The sequence below is a fragment of the Nyctereutes procyonoides genome, unplaced genomic scaffold (assembly GCF_905146905.1).
Source record: "Nyctereutes procyonoides isolate TBG_1078 unplaced genomic scaffold, NYPRO_anot_genome, whole genome shotgun sequence".
NCBI lineage: Eukaryota > Metazoa > Chordata > Mammalia > Carnivora > Canidae > Nyctereutes > Nyctereutes procyonoides.
Window position 1 is genome coordinate 63,116,804 of NW_026575052.1, and position 27,266 is coordinate 63,144,069.

A 27,266-nucleotide genomic window follows, 5' to 3' on the forward strand; every position below is an offset into this window, starting at 1 on the left:
GTTTCGTGTTCTGCGTCCGTACCAAGACTTCCTGCCCTATGCCTGGCAAGGCCTGACCAACTCTGAAAGAGGGGCCGTGCCACAGGACAGACTAGGACAAGGTAGACACAGGATGACCCAACAGGATCCATTTTACTTTAGGCCACAGGGTGTCCTGAAGATGCCTAACTATATCCACGTGGGAGCATGGCATAATAAAGTCACTCCGGGATTTACTTACTCCAGCAGGATCCACTGAGTGCCCATCATGATCAGGGAGTCCAATGCAGTGAGCATTCAGTGAACCATGGACTGGCAAATAGTTGCTCTTACTAGAAGACCCATGGGATCGGAATCAGAGTTTGGGGGGAGGGTGTGCAGGTACAGATATTCTTGACCTTAGACAACTAGTTTCTTCTTATACTGCATTCTGGAATGGCCAGGGCTCCAACTTTAAAACAAAAACCAGAAACCACCACAGATGATGGAGATCTAGCCTCACAAGCTAGAGCCTAGATGCTGCATGTCTGAATCAGTTAACCAGGCCTGTACCTACTCACTCAGTTCCCACTGCGGCTACCAGCCTTGATTTTTATTTGGCTATTTTTCTTGATTCTTCTTTGGTAATAATAAGGCCACTGAGCTAAACCAGATCCCTTCTATTTTGCACATTCCTTCCAATAACCATGGTCTTGATTCTTGGCAGTAATTTCCATCTTCAAAGAGAAAAGTACTTCTTTTTTGGGGGAAAAAAATCCCTAATTTCCACCGATACAATTGTGAGCTGAACACATATACGCATACACACACACACACACACGCACCCAAATAAGCATTAATGCAATTCGCTAACTAGGAGCAAAAGCTCTGATCATCTTCTCTGAGAGGAAGAGAGGTGTAATGATCAATATTCTTAGGGTGATGCTTCTAGCGGTGGAACTGACTGCCATAAGTGTAAGAGTGTGTCCAAATTATTCCTTATACGAGAAAGACATGCTGATCGCCTGGGACACAGGAAAGGGTGGGAGCTGATAGATTTAGGGAAGGGGAGGAAATTGCTGTGGAGAGACTTTCTGATAAGCCAGTTTTATGCTGATTCAGAAAACTTCTTGGACGGCAAAGCAGTGAAACCAGCAGGCCTGTGTGTGCATTGGTGACCCTGAAGCTCAGAGCTCCAAGAGCTACTACTGTACCAGCTTTTTCAGATTAGATGTCTTGGGAGAAAAATAAAAAGGAAAAGACCAAGGTACCACAGTTCGAAAAGGGCTTCAATGAAAACAAGGTAAAATATGCAAATCCCATCACTTCCTAACAGTGGCCTCCTCCCCTGGATTCTTTACTGTCTTTACTGTCTCCACTCTTGCTTACTGCGTTAAGTTCAAGTATCTGTGTATCCCATGCAACTGAGGGAATGATCCCCATTACTCCGTTTCTCACTTCAACTCCAGTAACGTCTTTCGTTACTTTCATTACATTTCAGAAAGAAATGGACAGCAAAGAATCAGAAGCAGGAAGGTGCCATAAACAACCAGTGTCGTGGGGAGGTCATCAGGGAATATGAGCCTGAGGTGCCTTTGCTCAAGGGATGAGGGTTTTTGGGGACTTAAGTTTGAAAAAACATTGGAAGATCTTTATCCCAAGGCTTATGTTCCTGTGAGGTCTCAGAAACCATCTCTAACTGAGATGCTGAGATTTTCACTATGAATAAGCCTAAATCAATTTCTGCCAAAATTGTATTGACCCAGCAGGTGGAATCTAGAAAACAGAAGATGTGAACTGAAGTCATCACTGAATCCAGACTTCTCCATTCTGATACTGTGTAGAGAGTGGATTAAAACGGCCTCAAGAGTTCTTTAACCATGATCCTGTCTACTTCTCATTTTGACCTATTAAACTAGAAATTCTCCAGAGGCTGTACTATTCCTTCTTTTTTCTTAAAAAAAATAAGTATTTATGTATTCAAAATTGTCTAAGATCAAAACTTTATATTTGAAATCACTTGTTCATTGTGTTAGGTTAATCGCAACCCTTACAACAGATAGTATATGGCATGTGAGTAGAACTGTGTCTTACACACACACACACACCCAATAACGTGAACACAAGCGGTACACGTAGGCAGTAAAGTCAGGAGTGATCTCCTGCAGAAGGGGTCTTACTCCATCCCACACTGATTGAAGCACACTGGTACTGGCAGGTTCCCTCATACAAGATTTCCTGGACCTTCATCTCTCACTGCCTTTCCCACTGCAAACCCATCACATTTTTTCCCCTCAACTCATCAAGGTTGATTCTAGGGCCCCATCCTGACAAACGCTGGCAAACCCAGTAGTCTACAGAGCCTTCCCCCAGTTCCAGAACTCAAGCAAGGACTCACTCTTCTTGGCTTGTTCTCTGACCTCAGCCTGTAACTTTGCTGTTATAATAAAACTGAGCACTACTGGGGATCCCTGGGTGGCCCAGCGGTTTAGTGCCGCCTCCAGCCCAGGGTGTGATCCTGGAGTCTCGGGATCAAGTCCCACATCGGGCTCCCTGCATGGAGCCTGCTTCTCCCTCTGCCTGTGTCTCTGCCTCTCTCTCTCTCTGTGTGTCTCTCATGAACGAATGAATAAAATCTTAAAAAAAAAAAAAACTAAGCACTGTACACATCTGGGGTGCACTTCTCATGGATTATGAAATCAGCGACTCACAGAACCTCAAGGGGCCTCAGTTTCCCCAACGACAAGATAATGCTAATGGCACTAGCCACCTGCCAGGCTATCAGGGGACTTGGCAACAGCATCTGCAAATCACCAAGAGGCCCTATGCCATAAATAACAAGTCTTATTAATAAAATTAGTTCAAGACAAGTGCCAAAGAGAATACAGCAATGGCAGCGGCAGATCACACTTGGTCAGAACAAAAGAGGGTGGAGGGATTTTCTGATCCTCATTTCTAAGAACAGTGCTTCCCTTTAATACCAGAACACTTTAATCTTTCTCTTTTTTTCTTCTATAAGGTTACTCCTACCCGCACAACTTTGTACATCAGGCAAAACTTCATTCCAAGTTATCAGGAGGCAACATTCTATTCATCGGCAAGACAATATAGTATTGATTTCAGAGCAAGTCCAAATATTGTTTCCAATTACATTAACTGTGGCTATTTAACCTCTCAGGACCAAATGGATTCCAATCTATTTGCTGCATGACCATCATTCCCGTTGTGCCTTAAATAAATCCAGATTTCATTTGCAGCAGACTGGTTCCCTCGGCCAAAAGAAGTGGCTCAGCCCCTGATACTCTGGGTTGCAGGAGATAAGTGACACTTTGAGAATCAAAATTAGATTTCTGCTGATCTGACAGTCTGGCCTTCTGGCCTTATCCAAGTCAGACTCCAAAGAAATGGGGTCAAACGCTATGAATGAACACAAAGCGATGTAGACACCAGAAACAAAACAGTGAAATGCGTCCTCCCTTGTCCGCTATAATGTCCACACTTTGTTGCACATTTTCAAGATGGCACACACAGCTAGGTTCCAGTAAATACAAGGTATCGATTTTTGCATCCAATGCCTGAAGTACTTCCCCAGGGTTGGCAGTGGCTTCCCTGGATGAAGTCAGAAGTTTGCTCCTGGCTCTCTGGCTGGTGCTTTCCCACACCTGGCAATCACTCTGTTGGAAAAGAATGAGACTTAGGGGATGCTGAGCCAGAGGAGGTGTCTTAGCAGCTGCTCTAAACCCTGACTTAGACCAATCGGGTAAATGCAGACCAAGTCAGCCAGACCAGGTGTGTAAGGATAGGCCAGTAGCTACTCCAATACTGCCTAGGCTGTCACCACTGAGAAGCTCAGATTTAGAAACGTGCCTGCCTTAGGTGTTCTGTGAATCCCTCTCAGGAGAAGCTGTGCGGATTCAAACTGAAAGACGCCAGACTAGCGCTAGCAGCCTCTACTGGGATGTTCCATTCATAGGGGAGAAAGCCTCATCCATTCATGGTGGGGTCAGGGAGTCCTTTACCGGCATTGGATCGCCTGGCTCAGCAAGCTGAGCTTCCGGCAGACTGGCATGGCTGCATCATTCAGAATGAGTATGTCTATTAGGAAACCACCGCCAGAGCTATTATTAGAAGGGCCATCCCTCGGAAATTTTGCAGAATTTGCTTGAATCTACTGAGCAGTTACTCTGCTCGCAGGGGCGGCCCACGCAGCTTTCAAACTGCAGGACCGGTTAATCCTTTCGAGATGCAATAGGCACGAACGTCTGGGCTTGTGTCTGCAACGCAGAAGCATCGCGTTTGGTCATTTTTAAATGACCGCGTACCTAGGAAGGTTTCCTGCTGTTCTCCTCCCCCTTTTCTCCATGCATCAAACTTGCTGCAGCCATTTGGAATGTAAAAGAGCAATCTGTTTTAGCAGGATCACCTGCCTGCCTCCTGCCCCTCGGGCACCCACAGGACAGCACTCCCCTGTCACTTTCATAAAAATGGTTTTTCTCACAAAATAAAATGAAATAAAATCCCACCCAGGTCTGCTTTCAGCGATGCCCTCTCCTTTCTCCCTGGGAAAATTCAAGACAGCGTGAGGTTGAGATGCCGGAGAAAGTGTATGGGGGAGGGGGCGGGTAGCAGAAGGGAGTGTAGTAGGTGCCGCACGTGGGGTGTGCATCGAAAAAAAAAAAAGAAAGAAAAATGTCACATCCGCGACATTAAATACTCTACGCTTGCAGTCAAGAAGTGTCATGTCCCTTTCACCGGCCCAGCATGTAAAAGCGGGCACAGAAGTGCTGCATAACCAACCGCCTGCCAGCAGTCGCGGCCGGGAAACAAAGACACATTACCTTTTATTTGTTGCGCTTCGCTAGGAGCCGAGGAACTTCGGGTTTGCAGCGGCGGATCCCCCGAAACCGGCGTCCCATTCGCCCCGGGGCGCGCAGGCCCGCGGCCTAGCAGGCGGCATCCGCGCCCGGCGCCTCCGCCTCCGCCTCCGCCTCCGCCTCCGCCGCGGCGCCCGCAGCCGCCCCGCCGGGTCCCCGCGCGCCCCGCCCCGCCGCCGCCGCCGCCGCCGCCGCCGCCGCCGCCGCCGCCCGGCCCCCGCCCCGCCCCGCCCCGCCCCGCCGCCGCCGGTCCGCCGTCAGCCCATCGCCTGCTCGCGCGGCTCACGCCGAGCCTGGCCCCGAGCCAGGGCGCCCGCCGCCCCCGCCCCGCCCCGCCCCGCCCCTCCCGGCCCGCCGCGTGCTGCGGGGCGCCCTCCCGCCGCCCTCCCGCCGCCCCGCCCCGCGCCGCGCCCCGCCCCCGCCCCGCCCCCGCCCCGCCCCCGGACCCCCGCGCGCTGCAGGCGGGCAGCGGGCGCTGCGGCAGGCGCCGGGCAGCAGTGCGCGCCGCGGGAGCAGGGGGCGACCCGGGCCGGCCCAGCCGCGGGCTCCTCGCCGCCGCGCGCGCAGTCGGGGCCAAGTTAGGTCCCGCGAGCGGCCCGAGCCCGAGAGGCCGCGCGGGGCGGCGGGCGAGCGGAGGAGGAGGAGGAGGAGGAGGAGGAGGAGAAGGAGGAGGAGGAGCGGGGTCCTGGAACGGGGCATCCCCCGCGCCCCGCCCGCCGGACCCACCCCCACCCCGCGGCCGCAGACGCAGACGCAGCCCCCGCCCCTCGGGGCCGTCCAGTTGCTTGGGGTCTTTATCTCCCTCAACTCTGGACACGGGAGTTCTGCGAGGTAACCTAGTCCTGGGGCTATTGTCAAGGATTCGCAGCAGTGACGGGGAGAAGGAGACTCGCATTTCAAGAGGCCTGGGGGAGGGAGACTGGCTGACACGTTCTCTTTCCAAAAAGGAGAAACAAACTCAGAGTATCCCTACCAAGAACAATAACTCAATTCACGTTATGTGTCTAAATGTTTATTGCTTCGGCAGCTCAATTTGCCCTAGACACGTTCTTTTTTTTTTTTTTTCCACGAATTGTCAAAACATGGTTTGATAAAATAAAGGGAGAGGCAGACAGGAGCACCCGCTTATTCTGGGTGGGAAAGCCGGCTTGTCTCAGGGGTAAAATCTTTTCCTAGAGTTTACACATCGCTTGAAATCCCAACATCTCCCCATCCATCCATCCATCCATCCATCCATCCAACCATCCTTGGAGGGAGAGATGACTTCCCCTTTCACCACAGTTGAAGGATCTGTTAGATCTAGCACCGTTATTTCCCTGACACTGGCGGGAGCAAAGACTCAAAAATTCGTAATAAAAAGAAACACTGCAGTCTCTCTCGCCCTCTGACCCAAAATTAACTCTTTCTAGGTGCAGTTTGGGTATTTTTTCTCTAAAGATCTCTGGTGGAAATTTCTGGCAGTTGCGGAGGTCTCAGAGCCAACAGAAGGGAATCTGTATACGGTTAGCATTGGGGAAAGGGGAACAGACACCTGTAATAAGGATTATCTATTTTATTTCAACCTGTTGTCATCACAGACTCATGGCTGGGGACACTTGATTATCTGAATCTGAGTCACAGAAAGCTGGGTTTAAATGGGATGTTCCTGTACTTTGGGAGTCCCTGAAGGTCACTCTAATGCAAAGCCCGATTCTCTCATGATATAGTTGAGTCCCTCAGGAAGGCTATTTCTTTGGAAGAGCATTTCCAGCGCTGATCTGTTTTGACTGCATCAGCTACTGAAGGGGTGATAGTGCTCAGACCTTTCTCTTGGGGTACTTAGTTCCCATCCTTCGAAGAGTCATTAGGTTGCTTCTCCATCTACCTGCTGCTTTTCCACCTTGGCCAGTGGAACTGTTTATTTGTCCTGACCTGAACTTGTCGCATTGGCAAATCCTCTTTCCGGGTTCCCCATCTTTCTGAGCAGGCTTCCGTCCTCCCCCCCACCCCAAATGCCAGGAACAGGGCTACAGGGGTCTTTTATCTTTTTCCTTTCTCTCATTCCTTATACTCACACTATCACCAAGCCTGTCCTCATAGATGGCTCTGGAAAATTCGTCGAGAGCAGCCCCTTGCCTGACTTGATCCAACCATGCCTGGTGACGTTAGTCTTTGCTGAGTGAATAGCCCCAGTCTCAGCCTCAATGAGTCCCCCTTACCTTTCACTATGAGGTCCCCAGCAGCCTCCTAACTGGACTGTGGACTCGTCCCTCCAACACCTTGTCACACCAGCTCTGCTCATTCTCCTAGAACTCAGATCTGAGCATGGGACTTCTTTGCTTCAACCTGTTCAGGGCTTCTCTGGTTCTTCAGAATAAAGCCCACACTTCCTTAGATGGCCAGAATGTCCTGAGCACCAGGCCCTCCTGATCCATCCAGCCTTATCTCTTGCCACCTGATACCACCAGGGTCCATGTCACCCTGTACCCTCAGCTACAAAACCCTCTTCTAAGTCCCCTATATTCTCATCCCCTTGTCACCTAGCAGCAGGTGACTTCAGAAACAACTCCAATCATGTCATAATCCCTGTGACTAAGCATGGCTTCTCCTTGCTCCTGAAAGCATCTCCTCCATACCCATCACATGTTATTCTGCTTTGTTGCATGGGCCACATTTCTGCCTTTAAGAGACTCTTTCTGCTCCTGGCTTTTTTGCATCTCTTGTTCCTTCTGCCTGGAATACTCATCTGCCATCCCAGCCCCACTCTTTGTATAGCTGGATCCTTGTCTTCCTTCAGATTTTAGCTCAAACACTGCTGCCTCCTAGATAACCTTTCCTGATCAACACATGGAAAATCCTCCCACCCCCTCCTCACCAGATAGTCTTTGTATCATTATCCTGTATATTTCCTTTTAACACTTAACCACAATCTGTGTTCATAGCCCTGTGTTAAGTGCTCAGACTGCCTGGCCTTGAATCTTGCCTTGGCCACTTGCTAGCTGTGTAGCCTTAGGCAAGTTTCTTAACCTCTCTGGGCCTCAGTTTTCTCATCTTTGAAATGAGGATAGTAAGGTTGTTATGAGGATGAAATGAATCACTGTACGTAAAACACTTAGGAGAGGGCCTACCAGTATAAGCATAAGCCCTGGGAGGGCCTTTATGTGTTTTATTCTCACTCTGTCTTCGTGGCCTGGGCTAGTCCTGGCACAAGATCTCTTTACCCCCCCTATGCCTTATGTGTTTGGGGCACAGACTAAGAAAGGCTAAAAAAAAAAAAATAAGAAGAAGAAGAAGAAAGGCTAAAAATTTAGGGAAGAAAATTGTATTCGAAGAATTTAAGTGCCTAGAGAAATAGGCCATGGTAAAACTTGATGAATGAGATAAAATTCAAACTTAAATTATCTGGAAGTTAATGGACATATGAAGGAAATTTATCCTCTGTCTCACCAGTGGTGATCCTTGGAGTTGATGGATGGCAAGCCTTGCCAGTCGGAATTCTGTAATGGTTTGTTTTCCAAAGAGCAGCTGATTCCACCACCAAGAATTCAGGCAGTTACTTGCAAAGGCATAGAGAATCAAAGGATCTTTGCAAAGTGTCCGTCCATCGGCCAGCCCTAACATGCAGTCTTGATGAAAGAATATAGTGTTTCCATTTTCAGCCTGAGTTTAATACTTTTTGAAGAGCCTAATTCCGAAGAAAAGGAAAAGAAACGTGGCAGGCTGATTTCTGGACATTTGCCTCTGTGTTTCCTTTCCCTGCCTGAGAAGATTCAGAAAGGAGAAGGAGAACTACTTTTCCTTTGCCCTTCCACAGGGTGAGCAGGATTTTGAGACTTGAATGTCTGGGGTTCCCCTTGCCTCTTGCATAGAGTTTGGGGAATTTTATTTTGAAAAGGGCTGAACTCTCAAAGAGTGGAGAGGTGTTCTGAGGCTTGGAAATAGGGGATGGAGAGAGGCAGCAGCACCGCCAGAAGGAAAGGAGTAACATCTGTAATTGGAGAGGCCCTTACTCTGTGTAGTACCCCAAGAGGGCGCCAGACATCCAACAGGACAGTATGCAGACACTGGGTGTACTGGGGTACTAAGTTCTAAGAGGTGTCTCTTAGGCACAGCAAAGGATCTTGGGGTTTGGCCCCCCCCCCCAGGGATGGAGTCTTTGACTTTAAAATGCTCCTCGAGTTCTTGGGCACTGAGCATCTAGTGGCAACTATGCTAGATTGATAAACAAGAGACCCCTTTCTTAAGGTACAATGGGAGCTGGGGGAGGGGGAAGGAGGATGTAGTCAGATTTCCCTGGGTTTAGAGAAGTAGTTAGTGTGATGTTTTATACACCCAGAGTCGCAGAGCAAAAACTATACCTGCTACACTAGTGAAAAAAGTATCCGGTTCTTAACTCTGGGATCTGAAGTCACAGCTTTCCAAAACAAATTCTGGGCGGTAAATGGGCTATTGGCAGAAGGTTCCTCAGTTCAGGTCTTGGCCAGACCACCACTAGTGGTGAAGAAAATGGCCCATACTTCTGCCTTTGTGTCACTGCCTCGCTGAGGACAGATGCCAGTGTGGGCATAGGTCTGCGTCTGGGCCACATAATCTGTTCCAGTAACATGGAATAGCCCTGGACTCCCACCCAGAAGGTCCAGTGTCACCTTCAATGAGTCTCTTAACTCTTTGGTGCCCATTTCTTCACCTTTTAAACAATGAGCCTGATGATACTATCTATCTCCAGCCATACGAAGACTATGGGTTCAACACATACCAAAGATTTTCACAACCATACTACTCATGATGATATCTAACATTATTATGAATACGTCCTCTGTACCAGGCACAGTGCTCTGAACTTTCCAAACATTGATTATTTTCATCATCCCAAGATTCCTATGGGATGGAAACTATTTTTGTTCCCTTTCTACAGATGAGGCACTTGGGGCCTTGAAAAGGTCAAGTAACTCGCTAAGGTGATTCTGTTAATTGGATTTGAACCCAAAGTCATCCTTTTATGACTCCAAGCCCTCATCTTTCATGCTTGACTCCCACATCTATATATTAACAATCATGGTGAGCAAGGCTGCAAATTTACTTCATACATGGTCTTAATAATGGACTGATCACGGTTGGCCTTGGATGGTACATGGATGTGACCGAAACTTGAACTGAAACATTAGTTCCTAACTACGGGGACACACAGTTACATTCCATTTTGCCTCTTTCCCTTCCATACTCCAACCAGATTTTAAGGATATGGCAAGACCCCTCTGGGGCAGGTTGAAGTGCTTGAGATCTTAAGTGAACCCTGTTATATTTTTATACCCAATCCTTTTTTCTCCTCACTCTGCCCAATTCAAGGCCAATTCTGAACCACTTCGATCAAAAAGAAAGAATTCTATCTCCTTTCATGGCTTGACAGCAAGTACTTAAAACCCTGTTCCCTGGGGTACACGAAGATCATTTAATAGCTGTGTTTTGTTATTTTTTTCAAATAGCAATATCGTTTTTTTTAATAGCTATGTTTTATAATCTTGTTATGTTCTCATTACATTAGATTATTGCTTATTATTTTTTCCTGGTTGGGATTCATGGTTTTGACCGCCTCAACTCAGGGCAACAAAAACCCAGGGCAAGTCTTTCTGAAACACAGACAAGAATCAATCAAAACATGACAAGCTAATTAATGTAATTTGGAGCCCCCGGGAGCAGCTGTATTACAGTGAGTACCACCGCATGAAACTGGTGTACATTAGAAACATGCTCAAATGCATAGATTATTAGCTCTCTCACCCAACCCTTTCTATTTACTCAGAAATAGGTATTAATAACCATAGTCAACACTCGGCACTTACCAAGCACCAGAACTGATTATGTGCTTTACATATTACCTCATTTAATCTTCTCACCAGCCCTATGAGGTTGGTACTATTATTAACACCATTTAGGATGAAGGAAATTAAGGCACAGAGAGGTTTTATTTATTTAAGATTTTACTAATTTGGGAGGGAGGGAGAGAAGGAATGAGCAAGGGGAGAGGCAGAAGAGAATCTCCAACAGATTCCCCATTGAGCACAGAGTCCCATGCAGGATTTGATCCCAGGACCCTGAGATCATGACCTAAGCCGAAGTCAGACACTTAACAGACTGAGCCACCCAGGCACCCTGGCACAGGGAGGTTTTACAACTCACCTCAGGTCCTATCCCTGGTAAGTACACAACAGCCAGTTAGCAAACCCTGGCCACCTAACTTCAGAGTTGGTCTTATTAACACTCATCTTACCTGCCAATTTCAAGCATGTGATGGCTTTGCATTCCTTATAGTGCCTAGCACAATGTCTATCAGCTGGAACTCGATACCTATTATTTATTTGTTGGCCCGTTGCCTCATTGTAAATGAAGTTAAGACAGAAATATTTGTGAGATTGAATGGAAAAAAAATTCAGTAAGTATTCTGTTTCTAGTTGTAACTTCTCATAGTGTGGTGGCTTTATGTGCCGGTGGCATCAATCAATCAATCAATCTTGTAGGCAAGCAATAAGAAGATATTGAAATGATGAATCTGTGTGGGAGGAAGTGCCCCAGGATTCATGAGAACATGGACACCTGTGCCCCAGGGAGAAAAAGGTGTATCAGTTTCTTGGAGTTGACATGGGGTTGGAAGCTGTCATGTTTGTGACATGACAATTTATTCAGCTACCAAAACCAAATTTGACCTACCCCCAATTATTATGGCAAAGAATTGTCATAGTTCACATTATGAATTTGGTAAGTTCAGTGTAGCAAATTTCTAGAGTTCTCATACACCAAATAGGAAGCTGGTTCAGCTACCTGTTGAGATGGTGATTGGATACATACAATCAGAACTCCAATAGAGGGGCACCTGGGTGGCACAGTCAGGCATCTGACTCTTGCTTTTGGCTCAGGTAATGATCTCAAGGTTTTGATATGGAGCCCTGCGTCAGACTCAGAGCTCAACCAGAGTCTGCTGGAGATTCTCTTCTCCTCTCCCTCTACCCCTCCTGCTCATGCTCTCTTTCTCTCTTAAATAAATAAATAAATCTTAAAAAAAAAAACAAAACCCTCAGGGGCACCTGGGTGGCTCAGTCAGTTGGAGGTCTGCCTTTGGCTCAGGTCATGGTCCAAAGGTCCTAGGATTGAGTCCCATGTTGGGCTCCCTGCTCAGCAGAGAATCTGCTTCTCCTTCCTCTGTCTCTCCCCACTGCTCGTTCTTCTCTCTCTTTCTCTTTCTCTCTCTCTCTCTTTCTCAAATAAACAAATAAAATCTTAAAAAAAAAAAAAACCTCAAAAAGAGGTATCTGGCTGGAAAATAAAAAAGGTAGGGAAAGAGGGGGGTCTCTGGACCCAGTTCTAAGATGGTGGTTCTCAGACTTAAGCCAGCATCAGGAGCAACTGGAAGGCTGTCAAAACGATGCTGGGTCTCACCCCCCACCCCCCCACACACTTGATTTCTGATTCATAGTCTGAGTAGGAGGTTGGGAGGTATAATAATTTACATTTCTAACAAGTTCCTGTGTTGTTGATTCTGCTGGTCAGCTGAGTGGATACTACTCTTCCACTTTGACCTTGACTTTGCTCCAGGCACCCTGGCCTCCCTGCTATAGTCCCTACTCTTCAGGCTTTCTAGCCCCAGGGCCTTTGCACTTCCTTCTGCCTGGAATGTACTTCCCCAGATATCAGGAGAAGCAAGGCAGCATTTTTTTTTTCAGATCTCTGCTCAAATGTTACCTTATTAGTGAGATCTTTTTTTTTTTTTTAAGATTTTATTTATGGATTCATGAGAGACAGGCAGAGACACAGGCAGAGGGAGAAGCAGGCTCCATGCAGGGAGCCTAATATGGGACTCAATCCTGGCATCCCAGGACCATGCCCTGATCCAAAGGCAGACATTCAACTGCTGAGCCACCCAGGCATCCCAGTGAGATCTTTTCTTATGAGATCTTTTCTGACCATCTTTTTTTATTTTCCTTTTTAATACAGAGGAATGGGAGGAGGTTTTCCTTTCATAACTGTATTGCTCAATTCTTTAAATGCTCTAAATCCCAGTGATCTATGACCATCTTCCTTAAAAATGGCAATTCGTCCCACTTGCCCTCCTGCTACTACCCTTCACCCTAATGTCTTCCCTGTTTTATTCTCGATTGTCCTAATCACCTTCTAACATCTGTATACAACTTATTCACTTATGTGCTCTATTACCTGTCCCTCCCAGGAGAGCAAGGATTTATGTCTGTTTTGTTTATTACTGACTCTACTCAGCTAAAACAGTCCCTAGCACATATTAAACGTTCAATAAATATTCGTTGAAGGGATGACTCGATGAATGAATGAACATTGGCAGATGTAGAATTGTGGTTTATTATTTATTTATTTATTTTTAAAGATTTTATTTATTTATTTATTCATGAGAGACACAGAGAGAGGCAGAGACACAGACAGAGGGAGAAGCAGGCTCCACGCAGGGAACCCGACATGGGATTGGATCCTGGGTCTCCAGGATTAGGCCCTGGGCCCAAGGTGGTGCTAAACCGCTGAGCCACCCAGGCTGCCCAAGAATTATGGTTTAAAGAGTCTATTTCTGCCAGGGGCACCTGGATGGCTCAATTGGTTAAGCATCCGCCTTCGGCTTAGGTCATATCCCGTGGTCCTTGGATCAAGTCTCCCATCCAGCTCCCTGCTCAGCGGGGGTCTGCTTCTCCCTCTCCCTCTGTCCCTCCCCCCACTCAGGTACTCAAGTGTGTGCACATGCACATGCACTCTCTCCAATAAGTAAATAAAATCTTTAAAAATAAAAGAATGTAATTCTGATGGACACCCTTCCTATCTGGTCACCTCCCTATCAAAAATGAAATAGGAACATGTTGCTGCATTCTGAAAACATCTGCTCTTGCACCAGGGGTAAAACACCAGGGGTAAAGTGCCTGCCTTGGTATATATTCATCAGTAGGCACTGGCTGGGGCTGGGACATGGGAGGGCACATCCCTATCTTCCTTTTGCTTACCACTCTCTCCTGCCTGTGCAGCCCCTTCCCTGCTTGCCACCTCCCAGCAGGTGAGAAGCACATGCAGGTCCCCTGTCTTGCTCACACTGCACTTCTGCTCAGGAGGCCTCCCTCTTCTCCCTTCACCTACCCCCCCTTGCTCTTCACACTTTCCGGGAAGCGCTCGGGAGGCCCCCCTCCAGCGCTCCCAGAGAGCCCATGTATATCTGTAGAGTGTAGCACTTTATCATATGCGTTTCCACATATGCCTGCATTCGTCACTCCACTGGCAATTCCTCACAGGTAGAAATCATGGCAATGCTTTGTTTGTTTTAAGAACTGCATTGCATCCCAAGTCCTCAAAATGTATTAATCTGTACATGGTGTATTTAATTTTGCTTTATCACTTTCTTTTGGCCGAGCGTTGTGATAATTACTCAATAGATTTTTATAATTAAATCCATCTTGCTAATAAAAAAAACAGGAGAAGACCCTGTGATGGTTGAGAACAGCATTTGACCAGTGTTTATAAGCAATTCCATATAATTGTCTTAATAAAGGCGGCCTAAATTATGGCCAATCTGAAACTGTAAGTAGGCTCTGTCTCTCGTAAATGGGCTCGGGCCGCTCATGATGCTAACATGCCAACATCAAAGCCCAGCTTTTTTTGGAATGCCTGCAATATGTTCTAAAGATTCCTGTGTTTGTGGAGACCTAATCAAAATACGTAAGTAATCCAGCGGGGATAATTTCTATCTTAACATGGTTGTCCTTCCATCTCTCCTTTTCGTGTCTACCTAGTGATTAAATTGTTCTGGCATTGGCTTGCAGAAGCCTAAAGAACTCCCTTTATTTATATTCTTTCACCTTCTTGGGTGTGTTCTTGAGAAGATCTCCCTGGGTCTTTTCTCCTATTCTACTTTTAGTGCCTCAAAAATCCAAAACAGGGGCATCTGGGTGGCTAGATGGTTGAGTGTCTGCCTTTGGTTCAGGTCGTGATCCCAGAGTCCTGGGATCGAGTCCCACGTCAGGCTCCCTGCAGGGAGTCTGCTTCTCTGCCTCTCTCTGTGTCTCTCAGGAATAAATAAATAAAACCTTTAAGAAAAAATCCAAAACGAAGCAAATAAACAGTATGGTCTGAACAGCTGATCCTAAGTAGAGGCCAGGATGCCCGAGGCCAGTTTTGGTCTAGAGTTCTGTTAGAAGAGGGGCCATGCAGTGGAGGGAGAAGAGAGCATCTTTAGAATCTTCAGAGAATGGCCCCCTGTGTCCCTTACAAAGAAATTCCCTTGCAAACAGTTAACAGCTAAAATGGGCCTAGCTACTCATCATCAACACTGTCCTCATTGCTCATATTTACTGAGTGGTGCTGGGCACACCATGTGCATCCTCTACAATCCTCGAGGCAACACTACAGAGTGGGTATTATTAATTCCCATTGTGTAGAACCAGAAATTGAGGCTCAGAAACATTGAGTAACTTGCCAAAAGTCCACACCCAGAAAGGGGCACATTTCAATGGGTGTCTGTCTCCAAAGCCTCCAGTGTGTTCTGTCCACTGAGGCTTAATTTGGAGCCAAAACAGAAATCGGTCAGTGAAGGACTCCTAGGAAGAAGCGTCTTGGAACTGGTTTCTGGTGGAGTGGGTGGGTGGAGGGGGAGCTGGAGGAAGGAAAAGGAAACAGGAAGCACCAAAGAGAATATTCAGCTATGTGACAGTTTTGCTGATCACTGCCCGACACTGAACCTGCCCTTTAAAATCATTACCACCCAAGCACCCAAGCAGAGCTCTGCAGACCCATGGAGGTAGTCTCCATCCAATGATGGGCATAACTTGGTCACTGCTGGCCTCCAGTTTGCTAATCTTTTTTTTTTCTTAGGATTTATTTATTTATTTGAGACAGAGTGTGTACATAGATGGAGAAAGAGAAGCAGGTTCCCCACTGAGCAGGGAGCCTGATGTGGGACTTGATCCCAGGACCCTGAGACCATGACCTGAGCTGACGGCAGATGCTTAATCAACTGAGCCACCCAGGCACCCCCAGTTTGCTAATCTGACATAATTCTGGGTATATACTATTACAACAGTTATGTAAGGATTCTATTTTTACCATGATCCTTGTGGTTAGCCCAGGGCTTTGAACAGGTCAGCTGAGTCTTGGGGCAGGGCATTCCTTATCTGTCTACCTAGAAGGCTGGAACGAGGGTTAGGATCCACTTTCTTGCCCAAAGATGCCTAGAATCAACCGTTCTTGTGGTTTGGAGTGCAGACTACGGCACTGGACTGCCTAGTTTTCAACCACAAGTCAACAACTTACTAGTTGTGTCGCCTTAGGCGAACGAGTTCTAAACTTCTCTCAGGCTCCCACTCAGTAGGTTTGCTCTGAGGATTGTACTGCATTATGTATGTGGAGCTTTGGGCACGGAGCGTGTGTTTAATAAAACATATGCTATTAATATTCTTACTTGCATTATCTGCGTCATCTAAGAGCATGAAATCTGGCAGCTTTTGTGTCTGCATAATGCCCCTTTGCTCGGTATATTAGATGTTGATTCTTGGTTGAAGCCCTATACCTAAGTGTTGGGAGCTTTAATGAGATCCCAGGTGAGCTAAACCCTGTAAATAAATCATAGGAAATATCCTTGCCCCAAATAACTGTGTCCTGGATTCCCTTCCTTTCCTCTGAGTACACCGCATGCCCTCTCCTCGTAGAGAATGTTCACTCTGCTCATCTGTGATTAACTTTAGGGTGTAACTCAATGGATTTAAGTCCATTTATGGAGCCCACCACTTCATTCACCTGTTGAGGGTATACCGTGTGCTTTAAATGGATGCCCCTAGGAATGACCATCGGTCTCAGCACTTCTCTCTAAAGGGTGGCTCCATCTCATCTGCAGATGTGGGATACAGCATACCCACACCCACGTGTGAACTTCCATTTCCTTCTGACCACGCAGACCCTGGTCACCCTGGGTCACTCAGCAAGTTAGTGACGCAGAGCCTCCAAGATCATGTTCCATCTCTTAGGAGTCTAAATTCAATTTCCCTCTGGAGAGGGAAGTAGGAAATGAGCCTGATTTTCATATCTGTTCGATCTCCGGTTCAGTGGGAAATCCAAGGGGGGTTCCAGATTAAACAAAACAAAATGCTCTGACTGCTCCATCCTAGGATCCTTACAGTGCCTGCCCAGCTGTGGTCCTGCTCATTATTCACAGTCACGCGCTGAGGGCTACAGGCTTCTGTTAGCACCTCTGTTGGATGGATAAGGAAACAGGTGCTGAGGAGTTCCTCACCAGCCTCAGGGCTCCCCGTGAATTTGCGGGACATCCAGGATTAGAACAGACAGCTTCTCACACTAGGTCACGAGCGCTGCGCACCAGTATTTGCCACCTACTGACCCATATCTGCAGAGGATTGTTGCTAGATCAAATATTTACACACTCACCAGTTACTTCCTACTGTACTGAGTTCCTCATATTACAAAGTTACCTAAAATTCTTTTTCTTTAAATTTTGCTGTCCTTCCTCAAAAAGTATTTTGAATAAAACACATAAGCATTCAGAAAAGTGCAGAACATAGAGTAGTAAATAACTACCATGAAGATGGAGCATTTGGCCTTATTGGCTTTGTACTGCCTCTCTATTTTTTTTAATTGAGATATAATCGAAGTAGAACATTATGTAGGTTTGTGGTGTACCATGGACTGGTTTGCTACATTTACACTTTGCAGTTTGATTGCCACTCTAAAACCTCTATCATGTCACATAATTGTTATTTCTTTTCTGTGGTGAAAAGAATTAAGGTCCAGTTTCTTTGCAACTTCAGAGTTTATTATACAATATTGTGGATTGTAATCACTGTGCTGTGCATGAGATCTCCAGAACTCAGTTACTTACTAGTTGCAAGTTTGTGCCTTTAAACTACATTTTTCCCATTCTCTCACCTGTCGGACTCTGGTAACCACGCATCTATCTACTCTGGCTTTTATGAGTTTGTCTTCTTTGGATCCCACATATAAGAGACATCTTACAGTGTCTGTCTTTCTCTGTCTGGCTTATCTCACTCAACATAAAGCCCTCAAGATCTATATACATTTTTCTATATGTAGATTGACTATCTTACTGTGAGAGAGGGGGAGAGAGACAGAGAGATAGAGAACCATACCTCTCACCTCTAAATTTTTCTCTTTCACTCCCCAGAGGTGAAGGCTCTCCTGAAGTTGCTGTATAGCATTTTCATGATTGCTTTGTCCTTTGATTCACATGAATTGTAGTCATGAACAATGACTACAATTTGCTGTTTTGTGTGTTTTTAAACCTTACAGAGATGCAACCAAATAGATTTATCTTTTCACTATTTTTCATTCAACATGTTTTTGAGATTTATCAATATTGACACATTTAAATTTAGTCCATCCATTTGACTCCACTGTACAAATAGTGCACAAATTATTTATCTTTCTCTTACCGAGGAGCAAGGTATTTCTAAGTTTTCACTATTACAGTTGGCCAGACCTTTGCTCCTACTGTTTCCTCGGCCTGAAGTCTTCGCCTCCCAGTTACTCACTCATTTGACAGCATTCTTATGATGTTCACTTGATTTGCTTCTTCATTCCTGCAGGGTGTAACTCAGCTATCACTAGGATTGCCAGATAAAATACAGCATGTCCAGTTAAATTTGAATTTCAGGTCAACACACAAAACTATGTGTGTAGCCCCAAATATTGTAAGGGGCTTGCTTATTCATTTTCGTTGGTTTGTTTTTGTTTTTTGAGAGGGAGAACAGGCAGTGAGAGGCAGAGACAGAATCTTAAGCAGGTTCCACACCCAGCACGGAGCCCAGTGTGGGGCTTGATTTCAGGACCCAATCAACAGTCGGATGCTTATCTGATTGCACCACTCAGGTGTGCCGGGGGCAAACTTATTCTTTTTTTTTTTTTTTTTGGCAAACTTATTCTTAAAGAAAACTCACTGATTATCTGAAATTCAAGTTTAAGATGGTGTCTTATATTTCTCTTTGCTAGATCAAGCAGCCCTGATTGTCATGTTATCAATGAGGCTCTCCTTGTCTATCCTACTAAAGTTTTTAATACCCTCCCAATACTTCTTAGTCTCTTTATTTTTCTCCGTAACATTTATTACCAATTTACCTGCCATATATTTTCCTTACTTAGTTTGTTCATTTTATGTCATCCTCCTCTGGAACGTAAGCTCCCTGAAGGTAGAATTTCTGTTTGCTCTGTCCTCTGCTATATCTATAATATGTACGTGGGAAACAGTGTATGCCCGATAAATACTTGCTGGATGAATGAATAAATGAATAAAAACATGCAAAGATCATAGATGCCACCTTAGCATGTGTCTGAGGATTTCTCTGGGATAAACACTCAGAAATGGAATTGCTTTTTGCAGGGTGTGTTTCTTCACCAAGTATTGCCAATTTGCTCTTCAAAGTGATTGAACTAATTTTCATTTCCATCAGCCAAGTATAAAAGTCTCCATTTCCCCATATTTGCTTGCTTTCTTCCTCTCTCCCTTTCTCTTTGAAAATACAGTAATTTTAATTTTATAGCAATAGTTAAAACCTGAGTGAAAATATAAAATATCCACTAGTGAACTGCAGCTTGTGAATTCATAATTTAACAGTAATCATTAATCTGAAAGGTGTCAGATGTCTTTAGGTGCTTATTTAAAAGATGGCTTTGTTATTATGGATGTGAAAACAATCCTGAGCCATGGCACCTCTCATGGAAGAAAACAAACAAAAATTGCACCAACCCATTGCAAGGACACTGTAAAGGCCATTATACACATTTTGAAGGAAAACCACCTTACTATTATTACTTTTCAGCTAAAAAGTAGGAAATCTTGGCCTATAATCAGTACTAAGCAAAGCTGTGGATGTTTTTTCCTGCGAATGGTAAGGCCACTTCTATAAAAAGGAAGTTCTACAAATGAATGCAAAGAGTTGATGGGGAGCAATAAGCTCTTTGTAACACTAAGAGCTTGATGCTATGAAAACATTATGATGAGGGTAAAAGAAAGAATACACTCAGTCATCTTCACCAAAAGCCTGAGAGTCAGGAATTTAAGAGACTGATTACTGGACCAGAGACACTCTCAGCTCCCCATGTGCAAAAAGATGCATTTTTTGACATCTCCATATGCAGAAGCCTCAAAATGCTCCATGTTTTGGTAGCATCCCAGGGAATCCTCAGGGATTATACGTCCATAGCATGTAAAGCAGGTTGAGAAATGTTGCTCTTTCTACTCACATATGTATGGGCGTCCAGGTCCTCAAAATGCTAAGGCACCAAAGCAAAGAAGGGACACTCTCTGGACATGAAACTGACTGGTTTAGTTTTCCTTGCTCTTCCTTTAACACGGCTCAGCTTTCCCACATGAAGAGGCACAATTGAAATACTTCCCATTTTTGGTTTTCCTTTATTTTTCCTGATGATAAGTAATTTAAATTCTGGAAACGAACCCTTTCTATCATGGAAATGAATGCAAAATTTAAAGCAAATGTAAGATAAGCGATGAGGCTAAAAAGAAGCCTCCTTCCATAACCAGTGTTGTTGAGAACAGGGAGAAATTGGAACCCTTACGCACTGCTGGTGGGAATGTAAAATAGTGCAGCTGCTGCAGAAAACAGTTTGATGTATCCTCAAAATGTTAAATATAGAGTGACCATATGACCCACTCCTAGGTGTACATCCAAGAGAAATGAAAATATACATCACACAAAAACTTGTACATGAATGTTCATAGCAATGTTAGTCACAATAGGCTAAAATGGAAACAACCTAAGTGTCCCTCATCTGATAAACGGGTGAACAAGTGTGGTCTATCTGTACACTGGAATATTAGTCGGTCAGCCAAAGGAATTAAGGACTGGACAGGTACATGCAAAGGAATGAAACTGGACCACCTTTTCATGCCATATACAAAATAACTCAAAGTGGATTAAATTCCTAATGTGAGACCTGAGACCATAAAACTCCTAAAAGAAAACACAAACAATCATCTCTTGGACATCAGCCTTAGCAACACATTTACAGATGTGGTCCTCAGACAAGGGAAACAAAAGCAAAAATAAACCACTGGGACTACACCAAAATAAAGTTCTTGCACAATGAGAGAAAGCTAGCAACAAAACAAAAGGGCAGCCTACTGAATGGGAGAAGATATTTTCAAATGATCTATCTGATAAGGGGTTAACATCCAAAATACATAAAGAAGTTATACAACTCAACATCACAAAAACAAACAATCTGACTGTAAGATGGGCAGAAGATCTGAACACAAATTTTTTTTTTCAAAGAGGACATACAGATGGCCAGCAGGCATAGGAAATAATCCCCAACATCACTAAATTATCAGGGAAATGGAAATCAAAACCACAATGAGATATCACCTCACACCCGCCAGAATGGCTACTATCAAAAAGACAAGAAACAACAAGTGTGGGTTATCCACGGTTGTAAATTGGTGCAGCCATTATGGAAAACAGATTCCTCAAAAACCTAAAAACAAAAACACAATACTATCCAGTAATTCCATTACTATTTACCCAAAGAAAATGAAAATACTAATTCAAAAAGATATATGCCCCTGTGTTTATTGCAGCATTATTTACAATAGCCAAGCTATGGAAGAAACTAAAGTGTCCATCCATAGATGAATGGATAAAGAAGATGTGGTGTGTATACAATGGAATATTACTCATGCATAAAAAAAGAATGAGATCTTGGCATTTGAACAACATGGATGGACCTAGAGGGTATTATGCTAAATGAAATAAGTCAGACAGGGAAAGATGAACACCATGATTCCACTCATATATGGGATCTAAAAAAAACAAATGAACAAATAAACAAACATATATACACACAAAAGCTGAGCAGACTCTTAAATACAAACTGGTGGTTGTCAGAGGGCAGGTGGGTGTGGGGGGATGGGCGAAATAGGTAAAGAGATTAAGGAGCACAAACTTTGAGTTATAGAATACCTAAGTCACGGGGATGAAAAGTACAGCATAGGGCATAGAATCAATAATATTGTAATAACATTGTATGGTGACAGATGGTGACTACACTTGTCATGGTGAGCACTGAGTCCTATATAGAACTGTCGAATCAATATGTCATACATTGAAACTGATATAAAAAAAAGAAACTGATACAACATTGTATGTTAATCATACTTCAATAAAAAATTAAAGGGAAGACAAAAGAGCAAAAAATGGAATTAAGGACTGATACATGCATGATACAACATGGATGAATCTTGAACACATAATGCTAAATGAAAGAAATTGGTAACAACAGAAGACGTAGTATGATTCCATTTATATGAAAAGTTCAAAATAGACAAACCTACCTATAAAGAAAATAAATTACTGGTTGCCTAGGGTTAAGGGGATGGGATGATTGCAGGGCAGGGTGATAGTTAACGGGTACACGGTTTCTTTGTGGGAATGACAAAGATGTTCTAAAGTGGACGATGGTAATGGTTGGATTATTCTATGAATATTCTAAATATCACTGACTTGCACAATTTCATGGGTGAATCAAAAGGCATAGGAATTACTAGTGTCCAGCTTTCATTAGGGCCTCTGTACCCAGGCTCTGGTACACATCTTTGGTCTTCTCTGCCATTGGCACTGAAGGATTCTATTATCCTAAACAAAAAGTCTGGAGACAATCTTCTCAAGTACACAATCCCCATTTATTCATCTAACAGGCATTGACTGAGATCCTACAAGTCACATACTATTTTTAATACTGTATATATAGTGAGTGAACACGATAAATCCCCCCAAATTCTCTGTCTCTATGCACATGCAGCTGAATTTTGATGACAAACTCAGTGGAAGCCTCAAGTGTCATGTGGGGGACTCAAACGCGAGGGCAGATTTAGTACACAAAATAAATCCGTGTTCTTGACAAGGGTGTTCACAGGACCAGTGTATTCAGAACATAACTGAAGTGCTGTGTTCAGTTTCACGGGCTACGTTTTAAGAAGAATGCTTGCAAATTTAACAATGTCAACAATTAGGATGAACAATTAGGATGGGAAGCCCTCAAGGCCAACTTTACTGGTTGAGGAGATGAGGAAGGAATAGCTCCAGTGGAAGGGAGGGAGGTGGGAGGCAGCTCCCTGGAGAGCTGTCCTCAGGGGGGTCAGGAGCCTTGAGTGCTGGTGCCTGAAACCAGGACCACTACGTGGGGAGGGGGCAGGCTTTACAGTGACCCTCGGGAGGACTTGGAGCTGCTCATCCAGGGGAAGGCTTCCTTGTGAGGCGGCGGGCAGGTGTCCTGCCACAGGGAGTGTCCCTGCAGAGGGTGGGCACCACCTGTGAACATGAGTGGCTGGAACCCCTGCCCCTGGAGGGGAGTTGTTGGACGCCTGACGTCCCTCTGGCTCTCCAAGTCTGGGAGCAAACCCCACTAAGCGAGAGCTCCAGCTGGCTGCTTGGCTGAGGCACTGGGGGTTCCCAGCCCTGGCGATTTGTACTCGGAGAACAAACACAGCTTTGTCCAAATTCAAGCACCACCGAGGCATGGGCTTGAAGAAGTAAACGTTATCTGGAATGGTGCTGGCTGCAGGTGAATTAGAAATGCAAATGTCTCCAAAATAGAAGCGTGCTGGCACCCTCTCTGGCTGCCTGGCCCGGCTTGACCCATCCATCCGTGAGCCCTGGAGTCCTTGGGAAGTTGTATCCCGTCCTCCTGCTCCCGTGGGCTATTTCGGGAGGCCCGTCCCAGCTCTGCCATCTGAATCGCCTACTCCCATATGCTTGCTCACCCCTGTAGACTGCTGCCTCCGCTCCCGGGGCCGTACTCACTTCCCGAGGCTGCCTTCGCGCAGCCTAGGCCTCCCTGCTCCTTCAGCTCCACTTCTGCTCCTGGGGTCCAGCCCTTGCCTACACACCTCTGGAACTTGTGCATCACTGCTCAAGTCAAGGCCTTTATGCCCCGGAGGGAAGGGGCAGCGGGTGTGCAGAGGGCACTCACCAGCCCCGCAGTAGTGTCATTTGTTGACCATCTACTACGTGCCAGACACAGAACGGTTGATAGTTCGTTTGCTCCCAATAATGACATTTCAGAGCAGGTGTTATGCCCTTTTTATAGAAGAGGAGTCTGAAGCTCGGAGGCTATGTAACTTGCTCACTTCCTCCACAAGGTCAGAGCTAGAATCTGAGCCTCAATCTGCTTCCTGCTTCCCAGATCCACATTTTTCTCTAGTTTTGAGTTAGCACCGTTCTAAAACTATACCAGATTTTCAGCAACTATTTGGTGATTATTTCTTTTTTGTCCATTTGCTTATTTTTAGGGGAATGAAGAAAAATATTCCACTCATTTTCAAAAAACAAAACAAAACCAGGCCATGATCTTATGACTTTTTGCATAAACAGTGGCTGAACACATTTAACATGAAAGCTTTCCACTTGACAGATTTGCTTTGAGGTTTTATACTTGGATAATTCTAAGTAGGAAAAAAAAAATGGGTCTCTGTGGGTTTACTGAAGTTTTGGCTCTCAAAACTTAATTTATGAATGAAACTAAAAAAGTTTTCAGGGTAGCAGGGATGACTCGTACTTCCTGACACAGACTCTCATCACCAGGAACTGGCTTTAGTTTGATGACTAACAAGTCAGGTGATGGCCCAGAAGACAAACATTTATGTAGCACCAAATGTGGCAGGGACAGCGGCTCCTGGCTAATGCCTCATTCCAGATGAATAAGTATGGGGTGGTGGAGCGGGGTTTATGCACAGATTCTTGGGAGATCCCTCAGTTTTACCCACTTCTTTTCTCTCGTATAGCAATAGTCTTTACAGATTTCATTTAATAATAAACACATACTGCACTTTCATTCCAGACACCAAACCCAAAAACCATAAATGCCAAACTCCATGAAACAGCAACTCTGAGCAAAGTACAAGGCACCATGGCAAGTTTTCCCTATTCCCCCACTGGCAGGAGTAATGCAGGTAGACACTCTCTCCACATCACCGGGCAGTGGGGACAGGACTTCATGGCCAGTGCCAGACAGCGCCACTCCTTGGGCAGATGGCTAAGTTGCATAATCCTTCAGTTTTAGCATCAATAAAATGGGGACTCTGGAGACCTCACAGGGCTGCAAAGAGGATCAAGTGAGGTCCACCTGTGGGAGTCCATAGTGAACTCTACAGCAATGCAAAAAATGGTTACTATTACTTTAGTCAACAGACTTCCTCGGGTGGGGATGGGGGATTCAATTGATAAACTCTTAAAAAAGACATCTCTCTCTCTTTTTTAAAAAAAGATTTTATTTACTTATTTATTCATGAGAGACAGAGAGAGAGAGAGGCAGAGACACAGGCAGAGGGAGAAGCAGGCTCCGTGCAGGAAGCCTGACGTGGGACTCAATCCCAGGTCTCCAGGATCAGGCCCTGGGCTGGAGGCAACGCTAAACTGCTGAACCACCTGGGCTGCCCCCCGAAAAAAGAGATCTCTTATATGAAATTGCCCACTACAGGCTCTCTTCCCAATCACTGGTTTTTTCTCCTTTGTGCTTATCACTTCCTAACATGATCTATGTTTTCTGTATTTGCCCATTATCTGTTTCCCCATATTAGGTGACATGGTTTTTCATCTGTTCTGTTCTCTATTGTGTCCCAGAGCCTGGAACAGTGCCTGCTACATACTAGGCTCAGTACATTTTTGTTGAATGAATGAAGGTCAAGCGATATTTCTAGCCTAAATAACCCCCATGCTAGCCCCTGGCTCTGGCAGCTTGAATAAGCTGTCATAAAAATCATAGTTTTAGGAACTTGAGCTTTGGAAGAAGGATTTAGTCAGTAGTGTTTTACTCATCTTTGCATACATTTTTAAAAAAGATTTTATTTATTTATTCATGAGAGAGAGAGGCAGAGACACAGGCAGAGGGAGAAGCAGGCTCCATGGAGGGAGCCCAACATGTGGGTCCCCAGGATCATGCCCTGGGCTGAAGACAGGCGCTAAACAACTGAGCCACCAGGGCTGCCCTGCCCTGCATACGTTTTTGTTTTGTTTTGTTTTGTTTTTTGTTTTTTTGTTTTTTTTTAGCATCTACTGTGTGCAAAACTCTGGGGTAGGCAATGGAGGAACCATGCCGAGTGTGGGTCATAATCGAGAATATTATAAAAATAAAGCAAAATGGGCTTTGTAAAAAAAGTGATTTCAAATACATATTGAAACGACAATATGTCCCTCTAGTTCCCAATCATTCTATTTGATGTCTTCAAAGCCCATTTACAGACACTTTTTGCTTTTTAGTGGCACTTTCTAGATTTAAGAGGATTGTTTTTAATTCGCAGAGTGACATCTGCTTGGATGCTGAGGGGAAGATACTATATCCTCTGGTCTCTTCCACACTCACTTCTAAAATAGTTGCAATCACTGGGAGCTTGTGAGTTTAAAAGATAGCCCTAGTGAATGTAGTTGATGTGCAAAAAAAGTCCCTCAGCAGAAAAGGTTAGAAAGCAAATCCCTGTTCTCATGTGATGACTTTTAAATGAGCCAGTTGTCTGTGACTTGGTTTATTCTGCATTTGGGTATCGTTTTTACTCGGGAAGCTGTTCATTCATCATTGTACTAATGAGTTAATAAGTAACAAGACGCCCGTATTTTTCCAATTACGTGCCCCACTTTATTTCTGGGCAGTGACAGAAAGAACGGTTTGAAAGGAAGGGCCCAATAGGGAAAGAAAACTTAGAAACAGCTCAGAATGTTTGGAAATATATTTGTGGTACACCTATTTTAAAGAATAACACATTATCACTGGATTGAGGGTATAGGAAATGCTTCACTGTGACATATATACACAAAAAAAAAAAGCACTGGTAAATTTAAAAAGTCACAAGTCAATGTAAGAATATCTATTTTGGAACCCAAGTAATTTTTTTAAAAACTTTGGATTCAAATGATGCTCCTATGGGAACATCTAACCTGACATATGAAATGCAATGGAGACCGTAAAGGAAGCCAATGAAAACTGAAATTTTTCCCTGACAGTCCCACATCTGTCCTATCTCTCAGAAGAGGAGCAGGATCTGGAAAGCAGGAAAGTTCATGTCAGCTGAGAAAAGCCTTTAAGAGTAAAGCAATTATAGAATCGCACAAAAATCTTTATGAAACCAGTTCGGTGAAGAAAAAGAAAATCAGGCCTGTTAGCATTTCTCGAACACTCAGGCATTTTTGTGGTGGAAGCAAAGCTATGTAGCTATTGATTGAGTGATATCCTTTCTGTCCAAATGTTTAGGCTTTCTTATGACAATACTGCAACGCGGTCCTCAAGGCTACAGCGAGGTTCTTTTTTTTTACCAAACACCTGCAATTCCTCCCTCACATCCTGCCTGTCCTCACCTATTCCTGCCCGATTATTTAGACAACATTAAATTCTTTCATCCAAGATGTAGACTTTCAAGGTGATTATAGGATT

General features: G+C 44.7%; 1 protein-coding gene across 8 annotated transcripts in view; it reads right to left on the reverse strand.

Annotated features, from left to right (window-relative positions):
* FRMD4A (FERM domain containing 4A) overlaps positions 1–27,266 on the reverse strand; it is a 616,236-nt gene that overhangs the window by 213,820 nt on the left and 375,150 nt on the right. Inside the window, exon 1 of one of the 8 annotated variants that reach the window (XM_055331823.1) lies at positions 4,797–4,947. The exons of the other annotated variants lie outside the window; for them this stretch is intronic. The gene's annotated coding sequence lies outside the window, so the exon portion shown is untranslated. Of the gene's footprint in view, positions 1–4,796; positions 4,948–27,266 lie in introns of those variants that run through there. 8 annotated transcript variants of the gene reach the window in all.